We start from the raw sequence: 12,512 nt of genomic DNA on the forward strand, positions 1-12,512 counted from the left end.
TTGCTACCCAGTGTAATGATATAGCCAACACTCTGTATGTAAATCCACCACAACAACAGAGACAGATAAAAAAAAAAGCTATACCAGTGGCTGGACTAAATAGGAATACAAAAGGAAAATAGGAACGTCAGAACAAGCCAAGGTCAAAGGAACCCAGAATATCACAGGAACGAAAGCCAAAGCAAAGAAACAGAATAGCTGGGTCAATACCAAACAAATAATAATAAGACAAAGTAACGCTCTATAGGGACACTAGGAACCACAACAGGGCACTGTGCATTGGACTGCATGAGCATTTATATGTTTGGGGGCTTGTTTGGTGTAACCAGTGGCGTTACTACTGCAGTCACAGGGGTCGCAGCTGCAACCGTGCCCGTCACTCCAGGGGGCCCAACTGAGCAGTGCGGTATAATCTCCGGGGTCACACGTTAAGGGGCCCATCAGTGGCCCATGCTGTTAGAGCCACCTGATGGCTATAGATTTCCAGGGGGCCCAGTCAGTGCTGTGGCGCTTTAGCAGCGCGGTCGGACCCCTTTTGATGAGGTCAGAGGCTGGGAGGAAGTGACAACCCCGGTCACTTCCTCTCAGCAACCACCATGAGCCACGCGGGAGGAAGGAGAGGAGGGAGTCAGAGTGGGAACTCTGACTACCATCAGGCTGAGCCACCACTGGACACCAGGGAAGACACCCTCCTGCATCTAAAAGGTAGATAACAGGAGGATGACTAAAATATTTTGTACAAGTGTGTGTTTGTTTGTATGTATGTGTGTGTGTCTGTATGAATGTCTCTCTGTATGTGTGTCTGTATGTATGTGTGTATATGTATGTGTGTCTGTCTGTATGTGTGTGTATGTCTATCTGCGTGTGTGTTTGTATTTATTTGTTTGTGTCTGTCTGTGTGTGTATGCAGGGACGTTTTACAAGGCATTTGCCTTGGGCGGCATTTTCCAGGGGGCAGCAAGAAAAGCCGCCTCCAAATGACCAGGACAAATGTCTTGTTAGCCTTGCAGCTAACTGACAAGCCAGGATGTCGGTCGGACGGCACTGGCGAGGGAGCACTTTCCCCAGAGCGCTCTGCTCAGCTCCCTCGCGAGCCGCGCCAGCTCTCTCGCCAGCGCCGCCCGCCTGCCCACCCGCCCTGCAGCCCAGAAGCCCCACTAGACCGCAGGGAGGGGGGGTTTAAATAAAAAAAAAAAAGTGAGTGTGTTAATGTGAGTGTGTGTGTCTGTTAGTGTGTGTGTCTGTTAGTGAGTGTGTGTTTGTCTGTTAGTGAGTGTGTGTGTGTGAGTGACTGTGTGTGTCTGTGTTAGTGAGTGAGTGTGTTTGCCTGTTAGTGAGTGTGAGTGTGTATGCCTGTTAGTGTGTGTGAGTGTGTCTGTGTGTGTCTGTTAGTGAGTGTGTGTGTGTCTGTTAGTGTGTGTTTGTCTGTTAGTGTGTGTGTGTCTGTTAGTGAGTGAGTGTGTGTCTGTTAGTGAGTGTGAGTGTGTTTGTCTGTTAGTGTGTGTGTGTCTGTTAGTGTGTGTGTGTGCCTGTTAGCGAGTGTGTGTTTATGTTAGCTAGTGTATGCGTACCTGTCAGTGAATGTATGTGTGTGTATTTAGAAGGCGGGGCAGGGGGGGAGGTTTGGTGGGGGTTGTGCGGGGGGCACGTGAGTTTTGTCCTGCCTAGGGCAGCACAAAACCAGGATACACCACTGTGTGTATGTATGTGTGTGTTTGTATGTTTGTGTCTGTATGGATTTATGTGTGTATGTATGTATGTATGTCTGTGTGTCTGTATGTGTGTGTGTCTGTATTTGTGTCTGTATTTGTGTCTGTATGTATGTGTGTGTATCTGTCTGTGTATTTATATGTATGTGTGTCTCTGTATGTGTGTGTGTGTCTCTGTATATGTGTGTGTGTCTTGTGTGTGTCTGCATGTATGTGGGGGCCACGTATGGAGAGGGAGGATAGACGTATGGGGGACTGGCGGGGGGGTAGACATATGGGGAGCTGGGCAATTTTCGCACCGGGGCCCCGTGGTTTCTAGTTACGCCTCTGGGTGTAACCACACCCCCAAAACGTGAGAGTACCTTGGATTCTAGTGTTTACAACCTCTCTGACGTGCCACATCATAAAAAAGGGTGTAAGCACAGCAGCATACATATAACACTGGGTGGAGCTACCGCTGTCTAGAAGTGTCCCCCCCCCACCAGTTGTCACCAGTGCTGACTGCAGGGAATTGGCTTTATCTTTGGAGAGTCCAGCAGCTTAGCTGGATCATCCATAGACTTCAATGCCTTACGTATGTGCAGCGATGTTGGCTCCTGGTGCTGAAGTGTCAGTAGCAGAAGAGATTTCTAAAACATTGCAAAAAATAAATAAAATATATGTAAATACACATTCTTATTGCACTCTGGTTTCAGGTAAGTGAAACTCACCTTTCTCCGCACCCCTGCCCATTGGGCAAATTCTGCAAAGTCCCCAGACGGTGACAGTGTTATGACGCCCCCCTCACCCAATTTGCACATCTATTACAGCAACCTTCGATTATTACCTACATCTCCCCAGGTGCAGAAATGCAACCAAATAAAAAAAGTTCTTTGGAAAGAGAAACCAGAATGCCATAAAAAAATTTATTTACATATATTTTCTTTTTGCAATTTTTTTGAATTTTCTCATATATTTCACTTATTCTTATATCTATACGTATAACCTTTGCACAGGACACATGATATTATTTCTACAGTAGGATTGTAAAATAATTTATTATATTTCGTGCACCTAATTTTTATTTCTAACTTTTTTTACAGCTCTTCGAACATTTATACCCTCCCGCAAACTACAATCCTTGCAGACAGCCACACATTTCGATACAGTCATTCTTGTTCCAAAAAAGAAACAATCAGTTTTATTTTGGGAATACATTCAGATTGCCCATATTTGGGGAAAGACCAATGGAAATTTCAGCGTTAATGATTGGGGGCGTAACTCCTTTTTTCCTCTAAATTGTTATCACAGGACTGTGAATAAGCCCTGGGGAGAATAAACTTAGTGTGCTCAATGTCTGTGCTTAGCAAGAAGGAAAAACAAGAAAGTAAATTGTGAATGAAAGAAGACGCCTGTTATTCCTTCAAATATGCACCCACTGTATATGAAAGAATGTACAGGATGTACAGATTATACTATATAGAGAGGGGAACACACACATGAATGCCAAGGGCAGTGGTTTCTTTTGTGAATGCTTTCATTCACAAGTATATACCATGTCTGTACTACCATGCAAAAAGATCTTTGTCCTGTAATGGAATAAAGTTTCCTGCTGGTAGCCCGCAGGACAAATGTGGACGACAAGATACGTTTTTGGCTAGTTGCATACAGACGTTTGCATATAGACATCAATATTTTATATATATATATATAATATTGTGTAAGAGATATATATATATATATATATAGATAGATAGATAGATAGATAAATAGATATAGAGATAGAGAGAGAGAGAGTTAGATATATAGATAGAAAGATAGATACAATAATTAATATATATACATACTTTTATATTTAAAATATATATATACTATATACAATCTGTGAATGTCTCCAAATATTATAAAGTTACAAAGTAACACAGGCAGAAAAAAGACTCAGGTCCATCAAGTACAGTCCACCATGTTTCACTCACCTGTTTTTGATGTTGTATATTATTACGACTTTTATTTATTGGCGGATTTAGCAAGACAACTAAGTTGCTATAGAGTTAACAAAGTTTGTGGCATTAAACGTCTCAATCGCAGAAAATCTGCTAGATTGCCTTCTTACTCATTCAACTTCAGACAGCAGAAAACACCTGAACATCGCTATCACACTGACTATATCCCATAACTCTAACCTTACCAATGCATTTAAACTCAAACTTCTTGATAATTTACAAAAATCCTGGAAATACACAAAACTTCAGTGACAGGTTGAGTTTTTGCTGTAAAGATATTAATCTTTGCAAAAATTGTGAATTTTTTTGGGTCTGGCCCAGTTGCCTTAGTCTTCCATGACATCCAAAAACTGCGAAAAAAAAAAAAAGTTTTTTTGCAAATCATATGGGTACCAAAACCCAATAAAAACCACTTTCCCAGCACATCACTTCTCTGTGCCAGAGGATGTAACGAACCTGACTTGTCATTTCAGGAAGGCAGATCAGACACTTTCGGCATATGATCTTTTTTGACTGAGAAGGATCCTGGAGTTGGACAGTTGCCCTGACTTGGTGGTTGCCGTGTTAATGGGGAACCAACTGTGAAAGCCGCTGAAATGTATACACATACAGTGTACAGCAGTCTGTCTTGGTATTGCTCCAAAGAGGAAGTCAACATACCTTCTGTAAAGGTATTTCTACATAGGATAATTCATTACCTACTTTACATGGGAAAAACTTAATAGCAGAATAACCCTTACTAACAGCCTAGGGCCCATGGATGGCCAATAATATTTGATGCTCTGTTTAGAGACCATACAATATTACACTTAGCACACTTACTATGACAGTAGACACACCTTTAGCTGGCTACCATCCCAGCCCTCGTTAAACATGCTCATTCTCCACAATTAGAAAAACAAATATTTTTTGTTGTCAAAGACAATCAACCATGTAAACCTGCCCCTAAACAGAGTGCTTTTACATCTGACCACACCCTGTTGACCGCCTAATACTTTTAAAAAATTCCACGCCATCACCCATCATTAATGTCCAACCAGTCCTCCCAAGCTATGATTTGTTCCTGCTTATTGTACTCTTTGGCATTCTAAACTAAATAAATAAATGTAAAAAAAAAAAATGTAAATATTTTTTTCAAGTTTTGTGAAATGTTTTCATATGACTGTACTTTGTACTTTGGGTGTGGTGCAATAAATAAAAACAAATGAAAGAATTATGTTTTAGTGTATGTTTTAGAGAATGTGAAAGTGATAGTATATACATTGTGTAATCTTAAACTAGTAATGTTAGTTTGCAACTTCATTTAGAATGCCTTTTAACGTTGTAATTTTCACCATGATGTTATCTGTACAAACATTAGTCCAGGTAACTCTATCGTATTTCAGATTCTCAGCAGAACAGGTCACATGTCACAAGAAATGATGGAAATAATTCCTTGTCAAACTGCTAAATTCAGATTAATTGCCACAGAGACTTGTGGAATCCACCTATATTATAAAGTGAAATTGTAAGATGTTAAAGTAAACTATTTCTATTTAACCTCCCTCCTGGTTACCATGTGCGCTAGTCAACGTAAGGCAAACTCTAGCCCTGACCCTGCGCTACCCATAATCCTAACCTGACAATTTTGACCCTCTACCCATCCCTACTGCCATTAACCTGGGACTACCTCCAATCCTAACCTGACATGCCCCATTTTACACCCTAGCTCCCTAACTCCGTGGCTTGCAAATTATTAAATGCACTAAAACACATGACTGGGCTGTCTTACTTTACTATAGCTTTAACCCCTTAAGGACACATGACATGTCTGACACGTCATGATTCCCTTTTATTCCAGAAGTTTGGTCCTTAAGGGGTTAAGGTGGTTATTTACTGTATAGAGAGATAAGTGATCAAAACGAAGCAGTCAGCTGAAACACGCCACTGCTTTCTATAGTGTTTGCAACTGAAAGGCTCTTTATTTACAACTCCCAAGTTTCTTACAATAAAAGCTACATTGAAGTTTTCTAAGCAGCTGATAACATATGTGATAGGAGCAGTTACCCACACCTCCTGAGATTGTAAGCTTGTTTGAGCATGGTCCTCATTAACCTCTTGTTCCTGTTAACATTTGTAATAGTTTGTCTCATTTACTGTTAAATTCCATTTTTTTTTTAAATTAAAAAGCGCTAAGTTGGCTCTATATAAATGGCAATAATAATTCTGTCATTGTGTGTAGCCACATGTTTAAAGATGTATCCACACTATTACATACATAGAATTCTAACTCTCCAACATTCCATTGCTTAGTAAATCCCATTCTAAAAGTGAGCTGTACTAGTCCAATAGCACTAATGAACCTGACAAGTGTTTTGCTTTAAAAAAAAAAAAAGTTTTTTTCCCACTCCTAGAGAGGAGTTTTGGAAAAGGTAGTGTTCTGATCCCATCCAGTTATCAGCTGACTGTCCAGTTGCCATAGAGAATAGGTAGATAAGGTAGAGTCTTACCTTAGTTGTGGAGGTGAGAGCCATGCAGTGCAGGTTCTGTGAAGTTAACTTTTCTTTGCCCAGTAGTTTCAACCTTAGATACGTCAAGGAAATTGTAAGAAGTTGTTTTTCTTTGCGACTGTCAGATTTCTCATAGGCCTGTTCTCTCCCCCTCCCTCTTCTGCCCAAGAACATTTCCTCCCCGGCTCCCCTCCCCTTGCACACTGGTACCTGAAGATTTTCTCTGAGTCACACAGCTCTCTGTAGCTCCTCTCTGTTCTTTGTCTAGCATTTTCCTCATGCTTGTTCATGCCATTACATTTCTGAGGAAGGCTGGCAGCCAGCACTTAGACTGATGTAACCGTGCTGAATGTACAATGCCTGAATGACTGTAAAAGCACACGGAATGCATTTATTAATGTCTCCAGGCACACACCAGCATAGCACTTGTAGAACGATACAGCGCTGTATGCACTATAGTGGCAATTGGGAATTTTAGGCCAAAATATCTTAATTGGAAAAATGTATTATCCCCGCTATTTTACCAGGTTGATTATTTTTGGCGGACATTTTACACTTTTTTTTTTTATATATAAATTTTAAAATCTTTACAAATCTTCATATACAGGGTTATTAGTTAAAGTGGGTGAATTTCAAACTTAACGTCAAAGTAGCCAAACTGGAAGTGTAGCTGACTTAGGGAACCTAATGTCCTCCCCTGGCCCCCTTCCATTGGTGGTTGGTATGGGTCCTAATAATAATTAGTCAGGAGGACCTAATGTCCCCCACATGATGAACAGCGGGTGGGGACCTCAATTAGTTATACAATACTGGTGGTGGACATGCCATTGGCCAGCCTGCAAATAGTTGTATGTCCTCCTCATGTCCTCCCGAGTGGCTAGGGTTCCCCAATTTCCTAGCCACCCTATAATAAAAAAAAATCCCTACCTACCCTGGGATTTATTTTTTAATTCTGGGTACGGATTTGCAGCATTCGGTTTGATTTTCAGCCATCTGGCAGAGTATGATCTGGCTGAATTACAATCCAGACTATAGTGAATAAATCTGTTAGTGAATAAGGGGATATCCAGTATTTGCAACATTACCCATAGTTCATTTGATCATATTTTCTCTTATCTGCATATATTATCTGTAGTTATTTATTTATTTAACAGTTTTTAGAAAACTACTTTATAGTTACAGGTTGCATTACAGACCAGGGGATATTTAATTAGACATATTGGTAGAGAAAGCCCTGTCTATGTGTGTTTTTGAATCCAACACAGGGATTCTTATTCCTCGAATAATTGTGGTCCAGAACCGGGCACCATGTTATATCAGTTAGTCCCAATTAGGCTCAAATATTTATGATGCCCAGTGACGATTGTAGAAATTAATATTTGGAGGGGCAAAAATACATTCCTCCTCAAAGATAGATATACATACACACAGTTACAGACACATACAAATATACACACACACACATGCAAATAATCATACAAATATACACTCACACAGACACTAAATGTGTCTTTAATTAGTCGTCTACCCTCATCTTAATGGCATTTTGGGGTGCATGGCACCCATTCAGCACCCACCTAAAACATGCCCAGCTAAACTGCCCCCAATAAATGTTTAACTTTAGTAGACCTGGACATTGGAATGAGTCTGATAAAGGTAATAGCCAGATTCTATTTCCTTATGTATTACATCAAATGTATTGGATTTGTCACTGAGCTAATTTTACAGCTGAAAAGTCTTCAATTTAATGCCATGTAGATATTGGGGCCATGTTGAAAAAAAAAAAAGGTTAAGAAAAGCAGATTTGATATTCAAAGCACTTTTATAAAATTCTATTCAAGACAGCTTAGGTATGTCCACTCTAAAGGGATAATGTGCATTGTAACAAAATGTGGCAGTTATAGAAAATAATAATATGCTGGATAAACAGTAACAAAAAGATCATAAGTGTACCTTTTTTATTTACACATTGTAACCTTTTATACCTACAGTTTAACTGTGTGATTTTAGACACTTTTCTGAATGACACTGGTATCTATTTCACGTAGAATTCAATAAAAACATGAGCGCAGATGCTGTTTGTGTCCCATCTGTGCTATTTTCTCATGGACTTAGTAACTAGAAAGTTTTCAATGTATCCACAACTACGTTAGTGCTGTACTGATTCTTACATTAAATTAGTGCTGTCCCTCGAGTTTTTTTTGTAAAGATTAATTAACTCTTACATTTCCAAACGCAGTTAAGAATGCTGGAATTATAAAAATCAGCTAAAGACCTCATTGCCCTTTTAAAACATATATTCATAGATATATGTACTAATTTATCAGAGTCCATACAGATGTTCAAAAAGCTACTAGATGCATACTTGCAAAAACAGAATATTCAAGGATATAATCTTTCAATGTAGGGTAATAACTGCTTGATCCAAGGATAAATCTGACTGCCATTCTGGGGTCAAGAAAAACTTTTTTCCTAGCTTGTTGCAAAATTGGAAGTGCTTCAAACTGGGTTTTTTTTTGCCTTCTTTTGGATCAACAGCAAAAAACAAATGTGAGGAAGGCTGAACTTGATGGACGCAAGTTTCTTTTCAGCTATGTAACTATGTAATTTAAAAGCAGTGCGAAAACGTGACATTTTTACAATGTCTAAAGAATTCGAATTACAGAGAGTTTTCGCAGGCCTAGTGATCTCTGTGTGGGGTGATTTAAAGACAACAATAACCGTGATTTATACTACAAAATAAATGCTTATGATTGCAAATATATCTTGGATTAACCCCTTCAGAAACAAGGTAATAGTTTAGGAAAATCTTTTGATATCACGTTGGCCCTGGCACATTGTGTGCAATGAAGGGGTTAAATACTTTATAATCCAACAGTACTTGTTTTATTAAACTAAGGACACAGATTGAGTTGATTCTCTGGGACAAAACGTGCTTTAGCTACTGTCCAGCTGTGATATGAATGGGGTGTACGTGTTCTCTGGGTTAATGGCCTCTAGTGCTGTTAGTAACTAAATATGTTAATATGAATATTTATGCTAAAGTAAACATTATTTATTGTCTGTGAAATGATGAGCGATTACTGCCCAAATATTATGTAATTAATACAGTTCTCATTCTTGCAAAGTTTACAGGAAATGTGTAATTGTCTTTACAAGTACTGTAAACTATAAACAGACATTTATTTCGACAACACAAATAGGAACTCAGTTTGTATTTTTTTTTTTTTTTTTTTTTTTTAATTCTTTATTTTTGAAGTGCGCATAGTTACAACAGTTGCTTAGGAGGTACCCCAAAGGCAGTCCTCTAGCATGTTAGGCACAGTTTAAGCAGGGGTAAACATAAGATCTTGCACACAATTTTTTTTTTAAGTTAAGGATATGAACGGTATTGATATACATTGCCTAGAAAGTTTGAAAACATATAAAAACATCGCTTTAGATTCTACGTAGTAGGTTAATATGCTGTGTCAGATGCTAGGCAGAAACATTAGACAGACAGTTTACACATTAAACACTCTAGTTTAAGACTATACTGCTAGGTCTGGTCTGAAAAAGCAAGTGTCAGGGGACCGGGTTAAAGACACTGTTAAGAAAATACTTGCTGGAACGTGTTAGTTTATAGGTCCGTCGTTTCGACCGCTGGTACCGCTGACAGTCCACTGGGCACACTGTCCTGTTATAGTAAGTATGCTGTGGTTTCGCGGCTTGAGGAGGTCTCGTGGGCTTTTCCTTGTGGTTTGGGGCTGGTGGCGGAACGTTGAGGTTCGGAGTCTCGTGGTAGCGGTGGGTAGAACGCCGATCCTCGGCTTGTTATCTCTGCCGCCAGTGCAGCTTTCGCCTCTGTGGTGTTGGCAGGTTAGTGCGGCATGATTGTTGGCCCCTGGGGGGTCTCTCAGGCCGTTTCCCTCTGCCCGCTCGGTGTGCCTTGCCTGGCTCCACTGTTTGCTCTGCCCAGTTGAGTTGTTGGGCCCAAAGGGTGTCGGAAACGATTCCCAGGGCGTCTGGTGTACGGGTTTTAGGGCCTGCTGAGGCCGGTTGCGGCAACGACCGACCTCGTGCTGTAGAGCCTGGTGCGGTCGCCATCTTGATTTCTTTTCCCGCATGTTGTGGAGGTGTTGCAGGGCTCGCAGGTTGTCCCCCGGGACCGGGATATCCCCCCCGGTCCAAAGGGGGGGGGGAGAGGTGGTTCGTGAGTGCCCCCTTGTCTGCCAGAGAACCGGGAGAGCGGCCGTCTCTCCTCGGCTCCCGCCCGCACAGGCCGCCAGCCTCGCTTAGGTCCGCTTTCCCCCGGAGAGCCCATTAACGGGTGTCCCCGTGTGCCATGCAGTCTCCTCGTTCCGAGTCTCGTGTGCAGCAGTCCCTGTGGTCGGGCGGTCGGGCAATGAACCCCGAATCTAGGCCTTGGACTCGGGAGCCCTCCACATGTGCGTCCGTTCTCTGTGAGAGTCAGGCTCCGCCCCCTCAGTTTGTAGTTTTGTTGCAGGGTTTAACGCTCACTGTAATGAGTCTTCCCTTGACTAACCAGTCAAAACGCCACATTGGGCACTGCCATACTTGATTCATTTTAACGCGCAGCCCTGACCAACCTGTGACGCTGCAGCTGCTCTGCGTTTGTGATGGTGTTGGGATCATTTTGGGCAGTTAGATAGCAATAGAATACTGGTTACCAAACCAAGCATTAAAGCACACCAACAATTTTGAGGTGTTTCCTATTCCAATAGGGATTCTGAGAAAAATTGGCCATTGGTTAACATTGTGAGCCGGGTTGAGAACCCCCAGGACAGAATATACTGACACTCTTTGTTAACTAGAACTATGCAACAGGCTACTGTTACTTTTGAGAAAAGTAAAAAAAAAAAAAAAAAAAGTTATATAAAGATTGATGAAGGACTAAGGACTAAATAAAAGATATAAATTGTAATGTCAGCCCAATGTCGACTTCCCTTGCAAAACCATAGAATACGTTAGTTTTGAGTTACAGCATCTTATACTACAATGTGCGTGTCTATGTTTAGAAGTAAACACAATTTATATAATAGTATAAAAACCTCAGTTGTTCCTTTGTTGTGTTGATTATATTGGTCAACAAATTAGGATCTGTAGAACAATAGATATTGTGCTTTCAAAGCTTTGTTTTAGGTTTAAATTGACACATTTCAGACACCCATTGTTATCGAAAACACATTTAAATGTCCTGTGGTCAAAGTTGAAGGAAGGGTAAAGTGAAATGTTCTACAAGAGCTGATTTACATATCGTTATCTTCAGTCCTTGATTATAATACCTGCAATTCTGCTGAAAACACAATGTTGGATTTGGTTAATCAAATGGTGGCTAGCTTTGTGTGTTATATGGATTTAACATTTCTAACCTCAACTCCAGACACAAAATCAGTGTTGAAGCAAATATTTAATGATCATGCTTTTACACCTGGGTGCCTTCTTCAAGGTCTGCATTAGCAAGGTACTCAAGATAATTATGTCAAATTAGGCCTTTTCCACCTGAGGGAAAATTTTCATGGACACGTAACTGCCAAAAAACATAAATAAACAAACAATCAACATTTAGTACATATAGCCCCAGTGTAACCATACATGCACTTAATTATGTATTTTTCATTGGGGGGTATATCTAAAAACTGCGTGCAGATGCTGCAGTTCTCTTGTTTGCTGCCTTTGCTAGCCCTCCTCTTTAAACCCCAGACTTTCTGTGGCTGTCCAATCACAGACTTCCCAATGCAGCTCAATGAGAAGTATTTGCAAGTCAGGTGCTCTGTGCATTTGCTGCCTCCTAAGTTTAGCTCCACTGAGCTAACCAAACCAGGAAACAACAAAACTGATTGTCTGATTGAATGCCAGGGCATTGATTGAAATCTGCATTATCTGTAAAATGAAGAGGACAATATATTCACACTTAAAGCACGTAAGCAAGCTGTAGTGGTTTAGGGGTCTCTGGAATGGCCTTTTAATTCTACTGATAGGCAGAAAAATTATTGAACAACGGGTGACTGAAAATACTGAGAGTTTTGGTGTACAATAGAACCCACAAAGAGACTTTAACACTGGTTAAAAACACCTAACCACTGCTAAACATTTCACCCATAAGGACATGAAAAATAAATATTTTAATAAACTATGTAAATGGGGTGCTTGTCCACAGCATCATGATGGGGTGTGCCATGATGAAGAAATTAAAAATTAAGGGCTGAAAGACACTGTACCAGAATTAATTTTTTAATGTTTATTAAAAGTAAACACTAAATATTGACATATAGTGGGATCTCCACTACCTGTGTTTCTGCACACCCACTTTTCCCAATACGGACAATTCT

General features: G+C 40.4%; 1 protein-coding gene across 2 annotated transcripts in view; it reads right to left on the minus strand.

Annotated features, from left to right (window-relative positions):
- KIAA0040 (KIAA0040 ortholog) overlaps window positions 1-12,512 on the minus strand; it is a 106,347-nt gene that overhangs the window by 27,657 nt on the left and 66,178 nt on the right. The window contains exon 1 of one of the 2 annotated variants that reach the window (XM_063427276.1): window positions 6,181-6,306. The exons of the other annotated variant lie outside the window; for it this stretch is intronic. The gene's annotated coding sequence lies outside the window, so the exon portion shown is untranslated. Of the gene's footprint in view, window positions 1-6,180; window positions 6,307-12,512 lie in introns of those variants that run through there. 2 annotated transcript variants of the gene reach the window in all.

This window comes from Pelobates fuscus, chromosome 7 (assembly GCF_036172605.1).
Source record: "Pelobates fuscus isolate aPelFus1 chromosome 7, aPelFus1.pri, whole genome shotgun sequence".
Lineage (NCBI taxonomy): Eukaryota > Metazoa > Chordata > Amphibia > Anura > Pelobatidae > Pelobates > Pelobates fuscus.